The sequence below is a fragment of the Ailuropoda melanoleuca genome, chromosome 16 (genome assembly GCF_002007445.2).
Source record: "Ailuropoda melanoleuca isolate Jingjing chromosome 16, ASM200744v2, whole genome shotgun sequence".
Taxonomy (NCBI): domain Eukaryota; kingdom Metazoa; phylum Chordata; class Mammalia; order Carnivora; family Ursidae; genus Ailuropoda; species Ailuropoda melanoleuca.
In genome coordinates, this window is record NC_048233.1 from 22,135,342 (window position 1) to 22,149,538 (window position 14,197).

General features: G+C 35.3%; 1 protein-coding gene across 9 annotated transcripts in view; it reads right to left on the reverse strand.

The window, feature by feature from the left end:
- Positions 1 to 14,197, reverse strand: part of SOX5 (SRY-box transcription factor 5) — a 960,947-nt gene that overhangs the window by 633,682 nt on the left and 313,068 nt on the right. For all 9 annotated transcript variants that reach the window (XM_034644599.1, XM_034644605.1, XM_034644606.1 and 6 more), the window contains one exon: positions 112 to 178. The gene's annotated coding sequence lies outside the window, so the exon portion shown is untranslated. The remainder of the gene's footprint in view (positions 1 to 111; positions 179 to 14,197) is intronic.

A 14,197-nucleotide genomic window follows, 5' to 3' on the forward strand; every position in this document is an offset into this window, starting at 1 on the left:
GAGAACATACCAAGTAAGCATGTCCAAGAAATAAACAAGTGGCAAGAGACTTGAGAACTCTAGAATTGACGGCAAGAGAATGATAGCAAATGATAATGCAAAAGTCCTGACCTGCTGAGTCTCCCAGTCCAATCTCTCCCACTCCTGATGTCCTTGATGTTATCTATTTCTTGCAAAGCTAAAAAAAAAAAAATAATAATAATAAATTAAAAAAAGGAAAGAAAAGTAGTGAGAAATCAAAGTAATTTCAAAATAGGTGAAAAAATCGAACATCATAAAGAAAGTTTCTACTACAAAACTTTGGAAGAAATATTAGATAATTTCATCGTAACAACTTTTTCTAGATCAGATTCACAGCCACATAGTCAGATGCATAAGACTGTGCCAGTTAGTGATTGATGAATGAATAATGAATGAACAACTAAAAAACAAATTTTATAAATGACAGTCAAGGTACGAGAGCTGAAATATAAAAAATGTGAACCGGTTATTTTGGAGCTGTATGAATTAAATCACTTTTAAAAATCTTTATGTTATGAATTCATTCATATAAGCTACATGCAGGAATATGAACCCTGGGCCTAGTTTTATAGAGAAAAACAATTGTAATCTTTATATTCCTTGATGGTTAACTTAAAATACACTTATAAGGCAAGTACTATGGTACTTTGGAAAACATCCTAATGGGCACTAAGATTTATTAAATACAGACTATTACTTATCAGGGCACAGTGCTATGTTATACTAGGACAGTAAGTTGTATAAGAATAAAAGTTTACAAACTCACTGGATAATTTCTAGGTTAAAAACAGCAAAATAAAAGCAGAAATACCTTATTTATACCCAGTTGCTCTTTCACAGTAATACCCCTGTGTCATAAAGACCAGGTTTGTGTTTGGGGGTTTTGGGGGCTTTTGTTTTGTTCTTATAGAGGGAAGGTGGCGGGGAGAGAGACAATCTCAAGCAGGCTCCACGCCCAGTGCAGAGCAGGGCTCCATCTCACAACCCCGAGGTCATAACCTGAACTGAAATCAAGAGTCCAATGCTTACCTGATTGAGCCACCCAGGCACCCCAAAGACCAGGGCTTAATCATTAGTCCTATGACAGAAGAGCGATATGTTGTTGGAAATTTATCAAGCCTCTTGGAGGCCTATTTTCTTGATCTATAAAATGGTTTTGTCTTTTTGTCATGAATCCAGAAATCCCCCAAAATCAATACAAATAACTATTTTATCATTATTTTATTATTTACTTAGGGATGTAGGATAATTTTTATAAGGATAAGTTCATCACCTATTCTGCCTTTTTAAACTTTGGCCCCGAAAATGTTCAGTTCAATCGTTTCGAAATGTTTAAACATGTATTAATGATTTTTGTGACATTGCAACATGATTATTACATTGTATAAATATGAATTATCTAAATTTTTTGCCCTGGGATGGTAGAGTTACCTGTGTCATCAACTGGATTATGTAGCCAGTATTTTAAAAAGACTTAAAAATGATACTTTTAGGTAAACAGGATTCTACTTCCAGGATATTGGTCTAACACACTATAATCACAGGTTTGGAGGTGATCTAGGCCCAGACTGCTTGCATAACTTTTGATTATTAGTTTATAAAGACTTTTCATTTTTAAAAGCCTCAATAATTTTGGGTGACTTCTGAAGTACCTAAATTCTTTTAAAGTATTTAAAACAGTAAAAAGAAATAATACACCAAGACCTGCTGGGATTTATCCTAGGAATATAAAATTGGTTTAACATTTAAATATCAAATAATGGAACATATTATATTAATAAAATATAAAATCATACAATTATTCAATAGATGTGAATAACATTTGATAAAAATCCAACATCTTTTCAAGATAAAAATACTCAACAAACTAGCAATAGAAGAAAACTTCCTTAACCTAATACTGAGAGCATCTACAAAAAAACCGCAACTACCATACTTAATCGTAAAAGACTGACTGGTTTCCCCCCAGATCAGGAATAAAACAAGGATGTCCACTCATACCACTTCTATTCAGCATTGTACTGGAGATTATAGCCAGGTTTGTTAATAAAGAAAAAGAAATAAAAAATATCCAGATTGAAAAGGGAGAAATAAAACCATTTGTAGATAACATTATTTTTATTTAGAAAATCTAAAGGAATTCAGTAAAAACACTACTAGGAAGGAAGGAAAAAAGGAAGAAAGAAAGGGAGAGAGAGAGAGAGGAAAAAAAAAAAGAAATCTGGTCTTTGTTCCTGATTCCTGGCACAGAGCTTCAAAACTTCGGAATTCACTGAGTGATAGGTATGCCTTTGTTATGGTATGACTTGACTCCTAACAGAGCCCCTAGATAGATTCACGATGGGAGAGGTTGTGAAAAAAAAGCAATCATGTGATTTAAGGACTGGAACTTTCCAGGACCCTACCACCCCAGACTCTGAGGAGAGGAGAGGGGCTGGAGATTGAGTTTAATCACAAAGTTAATGATTTAATCAATCATGCCTATGTAATGAAACCTCAAGAGAAGCTCTAAGCAATGAGACTAAGAGAGCTTCCTGGTTGGTGAACATATTGATGTATGGGAGTGTGGCACACCCTGACTCCACAAAAACAAAGTCCTGTGCTCAAGACCCTTCCAGACTTGTCCTGTGTATCTATTCATCGGAGCTATTCATTTGAAGCCTTAATAATAAAACAATAATAAGTATAGCAGTCCCATGAGTTCTATAAGTCATTCTGTGAATTACTGAAGCTGAAGGAGTGTTGTGAGAAATCCCAAATTTGTAGCCAATTCTGCCAAGCAGAAGTACCCAAAGTCTGGGGACCCCACTTGCAGTTACCTTCTGAAGTAAGGGCAGTCACTGGGGACCATACTCTTTAATTTCTGGGATCTGATGCTAATTCCAGATACTGTCAGATTGAACTGAATGATAAGACACCCAGTTGACATCTGAGAATTACTATTGGAACACAACAGTCTTTTCAACAAATGGTTTGGGGAGGACTGGATATCCATATGCAAAAGAATGGAATTGGACCCCTACCTCAATACCATGCAAAAAATTAACTCAAAATAGATATCACTAAATGTAAGAGTTAAAACTATAAAACTCTTAAGAGAAAGCACAAATATTCATAACCTTGAGTTTGGCAATGGTTTCTCAGACACAACACCAACAGGTAAGATAAGTAATAAAAAAATTGATAAAATGGATTGGATCAAAATATAAAATCTTTGTGCTTCAAAGTACACAATCAAGAAAGTATCGAGTGCATTTTTTGTCTTGGGAGCAATAAAAAAAATAAAGCAAAAAGACAACCTACAGAATGGGAGAAAGTATTTGCAAATCATACATCTGATAAGGACTTATATCCAGAATATATAAAGAACTCTTACAACTATATAACAAAAAGTTAAACAACCCAATTAAAAATGGGCTCTGAATAGGTATTTCCCCAGAGAAGATATATAAATGGCCAATTAACACATGAAAGATACTCAACATCATTTAGCCATTAGGAAAATGCAAGCCAAGACCACAACGATATACCACTTCACATCCACTAGGATGACTAATAAAAAAGGATATGTAATAATAAGTGCTGATGAGACTGTAGAGAAATTGTACATCAAATGTAGGAATGTGAAATTCTGCAGGTGCTTTGGAAAATAGTTTGGCAGTTCGTAAAAGGTTATAGAGTTACTATATGACCCAGCAATTTCACCCCATATACATACACAAAGGAAATGAAAAATATGTCTGTCTATATAAATATTTGTACATGAATGTTTATAGCAGCAATATTTATAAGCCCAAATGTGGCAACAACTTAAATGTCCATCAACCGATGAATGAATAAACAAAATTTAGGTATTTCCATACAATGCAATATTATTCAGCCCCAAAAGGAATAAAGCACATGTTACAACATGCATGAACCTTGAAAAGATACCAAAAGAAAGAAGCCAGTAACAAAAGACCGTATATTGTATAATTCCATTTAGGAAATGCTCTGAATAGGTAAATCTAGAGGCATAGAGACATTATTAGTGGTTACCTAGAGTTACAGAGGAAGCAGATTTGGAGTGGGGAGTTATTGTTAATGAGTATGGATTTTTGTCAGATTAAAATGTTATCAAATTACATTGTGATGATATTGAACAACTCCTTGAATTTACTAAAAAACACAGAATTGCATGCTTTAAATGAGTAAAGTATATAAACTATAACTCAACAAAACAGTTTTTAACAAATTATATAGTATAAAACAAAGACGCAGTAATACAATTTTGTTCCCATTTTTATTTTTTTTTTAAACATTTTATTTATTTATTCGACAGAGATAGAGACAGCCAGCGAGAGAGGGAACACAAGCAGGGGGAATGGGAGAGGAAGAAGCAGGCTCATAGCGGAGGAGCCTGATGTGGGGCTCGATCCCAGAACCCCGGGATCACGCCCTGAGCCGAAGGCAGGCGCTTAACCGCTGTGCCACCCAGGCGCCCCTTGTTCCCATTTTTAAAAGGAAAATTACCCACATCTGCCTTGAAAGAAATCAAACCATGTTAAGATAACACAAAAGAAATCTTCTATTTTGATAGACTATTTCTTGACAGATAACATTAATGCCAGGCCAAGTTTAAATACCAACAATAAATTAATAGGAAGATATTCTACTTTAAAACTAGTCTTCAGAGATTAGTCTTTCAACAGAGTTCAAGTATTATAATACAATCCAAGTATAAATGTCACTTCATCAGCACTGATACTGAAGGGAAAAATTTATTAATCCAAACTATGGCAATAGTTCAGAATGCAATTCATTAGAAGTTGGAAATCATATAGATACTTTAGTGATTTTAGAACTCTCTACTTAAGAATGACTGTTATAAAATTTTAGCTGCCAAACAAAACTAGGTAAATATATGAGGAAATACTTTAAAAATACCAAATTTCAGGGACATAAAATTGAAGTTTCCCAATACTACCTATTTAACTTTTAATTTTAATATAAATTCATTAAAAAATAGAGGCTACATTAGCCTGTAAGACTATCTCACATTTACCCAATCTCATAACGGTAAGAGTGATATGATTAAGCAACTTGATCCATTCCAGTTATACAACCTACAGTGGCTAATCTCTTTATTTAATACATGTTTGACTATTCACTATTTTCTGCTACTGAAATTTAAATAAGGTTCCCTTCCCTTCTCTAAAGAGGGTGCTCACATTGCTTTGACTTAAGTTGGGGATTTGCTGAATAACAGCCATCTACTCACTCATCTATTCCACAAAAAAGTGACTATGTACTTATCATCAGATATTGATTATGTTATAAGGCAAAATACAGAGATAAACAGTACATGTGTTTTGGGATTATCTGGAATTGACTATGAGTTCAGGCCTCGACTTCCAGGTGGCAAAACCTTTCTCAACCTTAGCTTCCTCATCTTTAAGTGATAATTGATTGAACTAATGAGTTTACAGAACCCAAAAATAAACATTAATTTCTCTTTTTTGGCCTACTCTGAAGGCTAGGAAGATTAATCACACATGGATTTGGCACTTTAGAAATTAACAGTATAGCAGATATTATAATGTGTATGACTAAATTAAGGTGAAAAATTATAAAGTAGGAATTTCCAGTGATAACATAAGACATGAGGTGATCCCTACCAGATATACATAACAGAGAATCATTGGTATCACCAAATGGAAATAGCATTATGTAGCTGATTAGCAAGGTAATTAAACAATTACTAAGTAAAAAAATAGAAGATCAATAATCTTAGTTTGTTCCCAGGAAATTCTGAGTAATTGCAAGTAAAGTTGAACATTATGGAAAAGATGTTTACTTCTTAGGAATGATTTCCTTAAGATAATGAATAAAAATACCACATTTCCTCTATTGAGATTATATTAAGTCTGGCAATCCCAGTTCCAGCACTTATTCATGACCACTGGAAAGCTACTTTATGTCTTGATTCCTTCATTTTCTCATCTTTTAAATGGGAATTATAATAATGTATGCCTTATAGGGGGGTTAGTAGTATTAAATGAGTTAATGCATGTCAAGTGCAAGAGTACCTAGTCCATTGAGTACCACTGAGCATTACTGTAGATACTGAATCAGGGTTATGTCATTTTATTACTCTTATTATAATCTTTCATGCCATAGCAAGAATGTAAAGGTATTTTAATTAAATTTTAATTACCATTCAATGGGAAGACGAAATGTCATAAGGGAAGATTACTCATAGACGCATATTGGAAAAACTAGGGCTTTTCCAATCACTCACAGTGGCCTGCAGAATGAAGTTCTAAGACTAACTAGGACTAGATCATGCACCTTTGTCACAGGCAGAGAATGAAGGAGCAGTTCTCCCAAAGGAAAGGACATGTATGGGTGGTGCAGCATGCTGAAATACAAAACAACGGTTGTCTACCTACATCTACTATGTAAATAGGGATTTATATAAAATTAGAACTCTAATCAAAAAGTCCTTATAACTGAAGGGAGTTTCTTCTCCCCCACCTTCCACATCTAATTGGCCAGTGAATCATGCTCATCCCGTCTCTTACATATCTATAAAATCTCTCACTTCCCCCTCCATTTCTCTAGCTATTGCCCGTTTCTACACTCTTGTTCTCTTACTTCAACCAAGATAAGTTCCTCAGCCATTCTCGTAGCTCCCGTCCCAAACTCTATGCATGGGACAACTTGAGCATGTTGTGCCATTCTTCTCTACCTACTCTGCCTCAAGACTCAACCCAATTATTTTACCTTCTCAAGTGAAGCCTTTCCTAACTCTCCAAGGAATACTGAAGAACTTCTCATTTCACAGCATACATAGGGAAGTATCCAATTATGAATTTTACCAAATTAGCGCAAGTTTTTATTATGAAAACCCAAACTGGAAAGGTATGGTAGAGTGAGGCTTTCAAATATGGTTAGTGAAAGTTGAAAGTGGTTCAAATATTTTGAAAAAGTATCTGGATCATATATACCAGCAATCTTACACATATTCATATGTAAATTTATTTCCGAGATTACACCCTGAGGAAATATAATTATATATATTATATATAATATATATTATATTATATACATTTATATAATATATAATATATAAATATACAATTATATTATATATAAAATTATATAATATTATATGATAATATTATATATTTATAAAAGGAATGAGTCCAAAGGGCTAACAATAGGGCACTGGTTAAACAAACTGGATCATTTCTCTACTAATCGGCTCAGGAAAATGAGGCTTAGTAATTAGCAGAGCCCAGATCCATATACACAATCCTGTGATTCCAGCATCCAAAAGTTCCTAGACATTAATCTTGTTTGAAAATATTAATGTTCAAAAATATTAATTTGGTTTACTAGGCAGAAGATCTGTCATTTATATAACCAAGGACACACACACACACACACGCGTGCGCATGCACACACACACACAGGCATAATATAAAAATGACCAAAGGGGAAAAAAATGACCCAAAGGATAAATGCCAAAATGTTACGATGTTCATTTTAGAATTATAGGGATTTCTTACTTTCTTCTTTTGCTAATCTACATTTTCTGAACATTTCATCAATAAATTATATAACTTTTATAATCACCAAAAGATTATTAAATACAATAACAAACCTCTCATTCGAATTGTATGCTGCTATTTAAGTGATGGAAAGAAAGGATTTTTACAAAGATTCTGAGTTGGCACCTCATAATAATCTGACCTCATAATAATCTAACCTTTCTCCTCAGCCCACAGATGCCCTCTTGGAGTTCCTACCCAGGTCCATTTCCTGTGTAGTAGCCAGAAGTCCTTAAAAAAAAACAAAAACAAAAACAAAAAACCATTTATTGACTTATTTGCTATGTCATAGAGACCTTATCCACACCAGCTCCTTACTTCACAACCACCTATGAAGTGTGCAGTGTTAATACTTAACAAAAGAGGATACTGAGTTGAACTTAATTGTCCATGGCTACATGGTCAGCATGTGCAGATCTGGGACTTGAACCCAAGACTGCCTGACATCATAATCCATTTCTTTCCAGTAGATCACATACACCTCTTCAAAATATACTTGTCTAAAGGGGCACCTGGGTGGCTCAGCCGTTAAGCATCTGCCTTTGGCTCAGGTCATGATCCCAGGGTCCTGGGATCGAGCCCCGCATCGGGCTCCCTGCTCTTTGGGAAGCCTGCTTCTCCCTCTCACACTCCCCTTGCTTGTGTTCCCTCCCTCACTGTCTCTCTCTGTCAAATAAATAAATAAAATCTTAAAAAAAAAAGGAATAGAGAATAGGTAGACTGTAACAAGGTCAAAACAAACTTTTNTAACTGTTTCTAATGTATCAAATAAAGTAATTATTACTACTACAGAAATGAGCTAATCAGGTTACAGTGGGAAAAATATGAGAATTGGAGGCCTCCCCCTGCCACCTGTCACTACCCCCTTCTTCCTTTTATTTCCTGAATAGCACTTACCATCTCTAAAATTAGTTTTATGACCTTACCTATGTTCTTCATTGCTTTACCTCTAGCACCTAGAACAGTGCCTCACTTAAACTAGAGTTTAATACTTAGTAAATGAATAAACATGTATTCATGAGAACAGGTGAAAATTCCTCTCTTTACTAAGCTATGTATATCTTGACAAATCTAGCCTCTCGGCTTTTAAATTCTCATTTCCTTAATAAAAACTGCCTGAGGTTTTTATAAGCTTAAATTCATTCATTCAAACACCACCTATTGAGCACCAACTCTACGGCAGATATTCTAAGCAATATGATAATAACAGCAAACAAAACAACAGACAAAAATCTCTCATGCATCTTACACTCCAGTAAGTGAAGAAAGACAAGAATATAACCAAATATGTTAGATGGTGATCAGTGTTGTTTTGGAGACAAAACAGCTTGTGGGTAGGAATCTGAAAGGAGACTCTGCAACTGGGTAACTGAGAAAGAAGACATTTGAGTAAGGAGGTGAAGGTGTAAGACATGCATATTCGGGAAATAACTTTCCAGGTGGTGGGAACAGCATGCCTGAGTGACTGTATTTTCAGAGTGGCTCTAATGCAGTAAATGAATGAGAGTTAACAGGAAATGAGATCAGATAAGTAAGGGAGGGGCAAGGATGGGTTGTGTAAGGCCTTCTAGGCCATTGTAACAATACTGACTTTTATTCTCAGAGAAATTAGCAGCCATTGAAGGGGTTTGAGCAAAAGTGGAACATTCTGTTACTTAGGTTTTTAATGGGCTCAGTATTTTTCCATGGGGTTGCTACCGGTATTTTGAGTAGAAGATTCCTCTTTGCCCTGACCATTGAGCCCACCCTGGTCATTTAACAACTCTAAATGCCAGTAGTTATCCCCAGACCTTTTGACAACTAAAAATGTCCCCACTTATTTTCAGAGCTATGTTATAAATTGACTGAAGGTAGGTGGAAAGAGCCTATTTTAATATTCCAGGCAATAGTTTGTGTTAACTTGGGCCAAAAGGGTAGTGGTAAATTCAGAATATATATTTTTGCAGATAGGATTTGCCAGTGAATTGGATATGGATGTGAGTGAAAGCTAGAAGTCAAAGGATGACTCCCAGGTGTTTGGAATGAGCAAATAGGATGGAGTTATTATTCACTGAAGTCAAGAAGACTGAATACGGATGAAGCAGCTTTGGTGAAGAAAGCAGGAACTCAGTCAAGACATATTAAGAACTATGCAAAAACATGTTTTTTTGGAAGAACTTTATAAAATGGAGTAATGGGCACTACTGCTGAAGTGACGGATTTTGTTAGGTGTGTTTTACGAAGGGAGTTAACAGCGATAAATATTAGTCATGGATTAACCAGTTTAAGCAATCAGATTCTGTCAAGGAAAGTTTTTTTTTTCCTTTTTTTTAAAAAATATAATCCAAAGGAATGAGTTTTATTGTGGAAGTTCAAATGATAAATGGTGTGGAAGTAGGCAAGCTTTTAATGCTGTTAAAAATCCCACCAGGCCTGTATTGCATGGAGTCAATGTCCTACAGTGAGATTAGGCTCAGCCCTGGGAAAACAGTGAGCGCACAACTGTCCTGTACCTCACACTAAGCACCACCACTTCCAACACTGTAAAGTCAACAGTCAAGAAATACACACTTTTCAACATCCATGGGCAATTTAAGGATTTCAGAGGAAAAGCTGTATCTAGATCTGGTTTAGACACTCTTCATCAGTTGAATTTCGTCATTCTTCCAGAGACAGAACAAATGATCCGAATCGACACGATGAGCTAATTGGTACAAACACACAATTTAGAGTTGGTAGGAGGAAGTGTCCAATTGCAGCCCTCACGAAAGGATTCTACCTGTTCATGTGAGTAGAAAAGTCGCAGCTTGGACAGCAACGCTTGTCATAGAAACATGACATTTCCCTCCAAATGTGTTGGATAACCAAATTCCTATAGTCAGAACAGGATCCTTCTCTTTGGATTTGTATCACATTTATGAACATTCTAGCTCAGTATTTCCTATTACTCTCTCCCACGATCTGACACAAGGGGGGTATGGGCATTCAAAGAGAAGCCCTTGCACTCACCCCTACCCGAGCACGCGTGGCTTCCTTCAGAACATGGCATCGTTTTTCAAACTGACTTGGCCTGCTGTGTGATACCTGCCCGCTTTCTCTCTGTAACTTAAGTGGAGGGGAAGTGGATGCCATGCTTCAGTCCAACTGCATCTCCAATCACAGGCAGCTAAAGAAGTTAGAAGGCTCTTGCAAAGGTGGTCACTTGAACTGAAGTGGAAGGAAAGTGATGAAGAACTAGTGGCAGACAGATGCCCCATGGGCTTCACATTGTTGTTTCACAGAAGGACATACTGTGGCATAATGAATTACCACTAATTTGAGCCAGCAGTACTGTTAGATTGAGCCCGGCAACCCAGAATGACAAACAGTGCCTGCAAGATCATTTAATGAGGGGACAAGGCTGCTCCAGGAGCACTGTTTCACTCAATTAGTGGACAAGGCTTTTAATGCCGCTCTGCACAACTAAAGCAATTTTGATTACTTAGAGCTGAGTCTCCATTTAGGATGTCTCGGAAGCTAAAACACGGTTTCTTTCTTTCTTTTTTTTTTCCTTTAATATAATTTATCTTGAGAGTATTTGAATGGTAATAAGCTATTTGAAAGCCAATCACATTATTTCCTATTTTTCCCTAAGTAATATTGAAATACACTTTTTAAAGTTCAAATGATAGAATTTGCTCTAGCAAAATGAAATGTAAATAAGATAGCAAATGATTAAGGATATGCCGAGGATGTGTGTGTATGTGCGTGTATGTGCGTGTGTGTGTGTGTGTGTGTGTGTGTGTGTGTGCATGCAGGCACTATGTGTGTCTCTCCGTGCCAGAATTACAGTTGGTGAATTTCATTTCATCAGCCAACATTATCAGGAGGGTTGCATATTTATTCTATATATCCACATTTAAAAAAAAAATCCCAGATCTTGCCTTCTTTGGCTGGGAGCACTTATATTTCATAGCTTTTGATATGGGGAACTGACGTTTCTACTTAGTTATTTTTTTTTCACTATGTCACTGCATGATGAAAAGCACTCATATGTGTAATGGTACAACTTTCTTTAATATCATGATCACTGTCTTATACCTAAACAGAGGCTCTTTAGGCTTAGCAAATTTCTTTCATTCTCACTAGAAACACACAGGGTGCTCACTCTCTACATTGCTCTAGGTGTCTCCTGGCTTTCTATCTATGGGATGTAATTCTCAGACTGCTTATACTCTGTGAAATTCTATGAAATTTTGTCTATTTAAGTACAAGGTCATTGGGTAAAAGGAATTACTCAAGTGCTAGACACAAAGTAGGTACCAATAAATTTTTATTAAACTGACCACAAATTCTACACAGATAAAGAAAGTGAACCTCATGATTCACTTTGCTTCCCTCAAGTGAACAGCCACACCAGGATCAAAAGTTGAGAATATGACTCTATATAGTATACCTTACCCATCATCAAAATTGTGGGGTTTCTCCACCCCCCAAAAAACTTGCATAAAGTAGGTCCAATACAAATCTCTGTGTGTATATATATATGTGTATATATATATGTGTATATATGTGTATATATGTGTATATATATATATATATAAGAGGTGGGAGAGAGGGAGAGGGAGAGAGAGAATCTTAAGCAGGCTCCACGCCCAGCGCAGAGCCTGATGCTGGGCTCCAGCTCACAGCCCTAAGATCACGACCTGAGACCAAATCAAGACTTTGATCCTTAAGAACTGAGCCACCCAGGAGCTCCCAATACAAACCAAGTTTTAAATAATGTATATCTTCACATCTGTTTTATAAAAGAGATATATGACCATGCTGAAGTAGTCATCCAGAGCAGAAGCTACGAAAAAGTTTAAAATTTTAACATTTTGGGTCACTAGAAAACCCATTAGTTGAATAAATTAACAATTATTGAATCTTATCATAGTCACATTTCATTTTCTTGAAATAATTTTAATAATTACTACCTTCTTGCCTCCAGAAAGGTTAACTCCAAAAGCATGTTACACCTTCAAGGAGATGGTTATGTATTAGTAGAAAATGGTACATTATTGGTGGTGTTTTTTTCTAGTAAATAGAAAGAAAAAGAAAAAACAATGTGGCTCAAGAAGCAAGTAATATTTCCTATAATGTATGTTTTTAATAATTATAAAGACTCAGAAACTGGCAAAGAGTATATGCCCTGATTTTGCATGTTCTTCTCTCGAGAATACATGATATAAAATCACATCATTGGCTCAAATTATTGCCAAAATAGAGAAAACTATTAATATTTACATTTATTTTCCTCCCTGGTCAAAGGGACTACTAGCATGGGAGAAGAAGAAGTGACTCTCATTAGTTGTAGAAATGAAAGAAAAATAATAATAAGGAATAAATTTAATGGGAAAGTACCAGTAACAGATACAATTCAGTTGGTATCAATCTCTTAAGTGCCTCCCCTTCATTTCTCTTTGTTCTTTAGTAGATTATTAGTCCGAAGATATTAGTCCAAAGTACCAACAACAATTATCATTCAGCTTTCCATCAATGTTAGTATCAAACATCACAGATATTTTCCCATTCCTTGTTGATTAATTTTTATTTTTCAAATACATACGGTATTTGCATAGTCCAAAGTCAAAACTATATATAAAAGTAACTCCGGGGAGACTTCCATCCCTATCCCTTCTATTCATTTCCATCCACACATTATATGTAATTACTTTTATGAATTTGGCTTATCCCTCCTATATTTCTTTTTTTGTAAAAATAAGCAAATATGTATTTATTCTTATTTGTCCTTCTTTCTTCTGCAAAATGCAGCATACTATATACTCTAAGTATAGAAAAGTAAAGAGTCTATATATACTCTGTGAAGTTTTTAAATTTTTCACTAACAGAGCATCCTGGAAATGTCTCCATATTAGTGCTCAGAGATCTTCCTCATTATCTCTTATAACTGCATGATATTTCATTTTATGGACACAATTTCATTTATTCAGTATATCTTTTATGGACAGGGATTTAGGTTATTTACAATATTTTGAAATTGCAAATAATTTTATAATTAACAACCTGTGTATTTTTTTTTTTTTTAATCCTCATACAATTCCCAGAAAATCACTGGTGGATAAGGAGGTTGGCTGAGTCTACTCTGGCTGTCAGTTGCCCCTACATTTCTGATATGGAAGAGGAGTAGAACTGCAAAGCCTGAATTGCCTTTGATGTTTTCACTGGAGCTCAAATTTATTCCTAGTCTTGAATATAAATCTCTAGGAGAAAAGCAATTATGAAATAGTCTTGGTTGATACTAAGAGAGAGAAAATGTATTTTAGAAATTTTAACATTTTTTCTTTCTTTCACAAGACTTTTTTGAGACCTTAAACTTACCATAACCCCTTGGAAGTCCTAAAAACATGAGAGCCAGGAAATATTTACTTATGTACAAACATCTTTGTAGCAAGGAACTACCCTTAACTTTCTTTAAATTTAGAACTCATATTAAGGGCTTGAAAATAGTGATTAAATGAATGAATGAATGAATCTACTGTAATCCAATCTGACACAAAAGCTTGGAAAAAGCGTTCAGAAAATAGAAAGCTGAGTTACAGATCTGAAAGTAGGCAGGT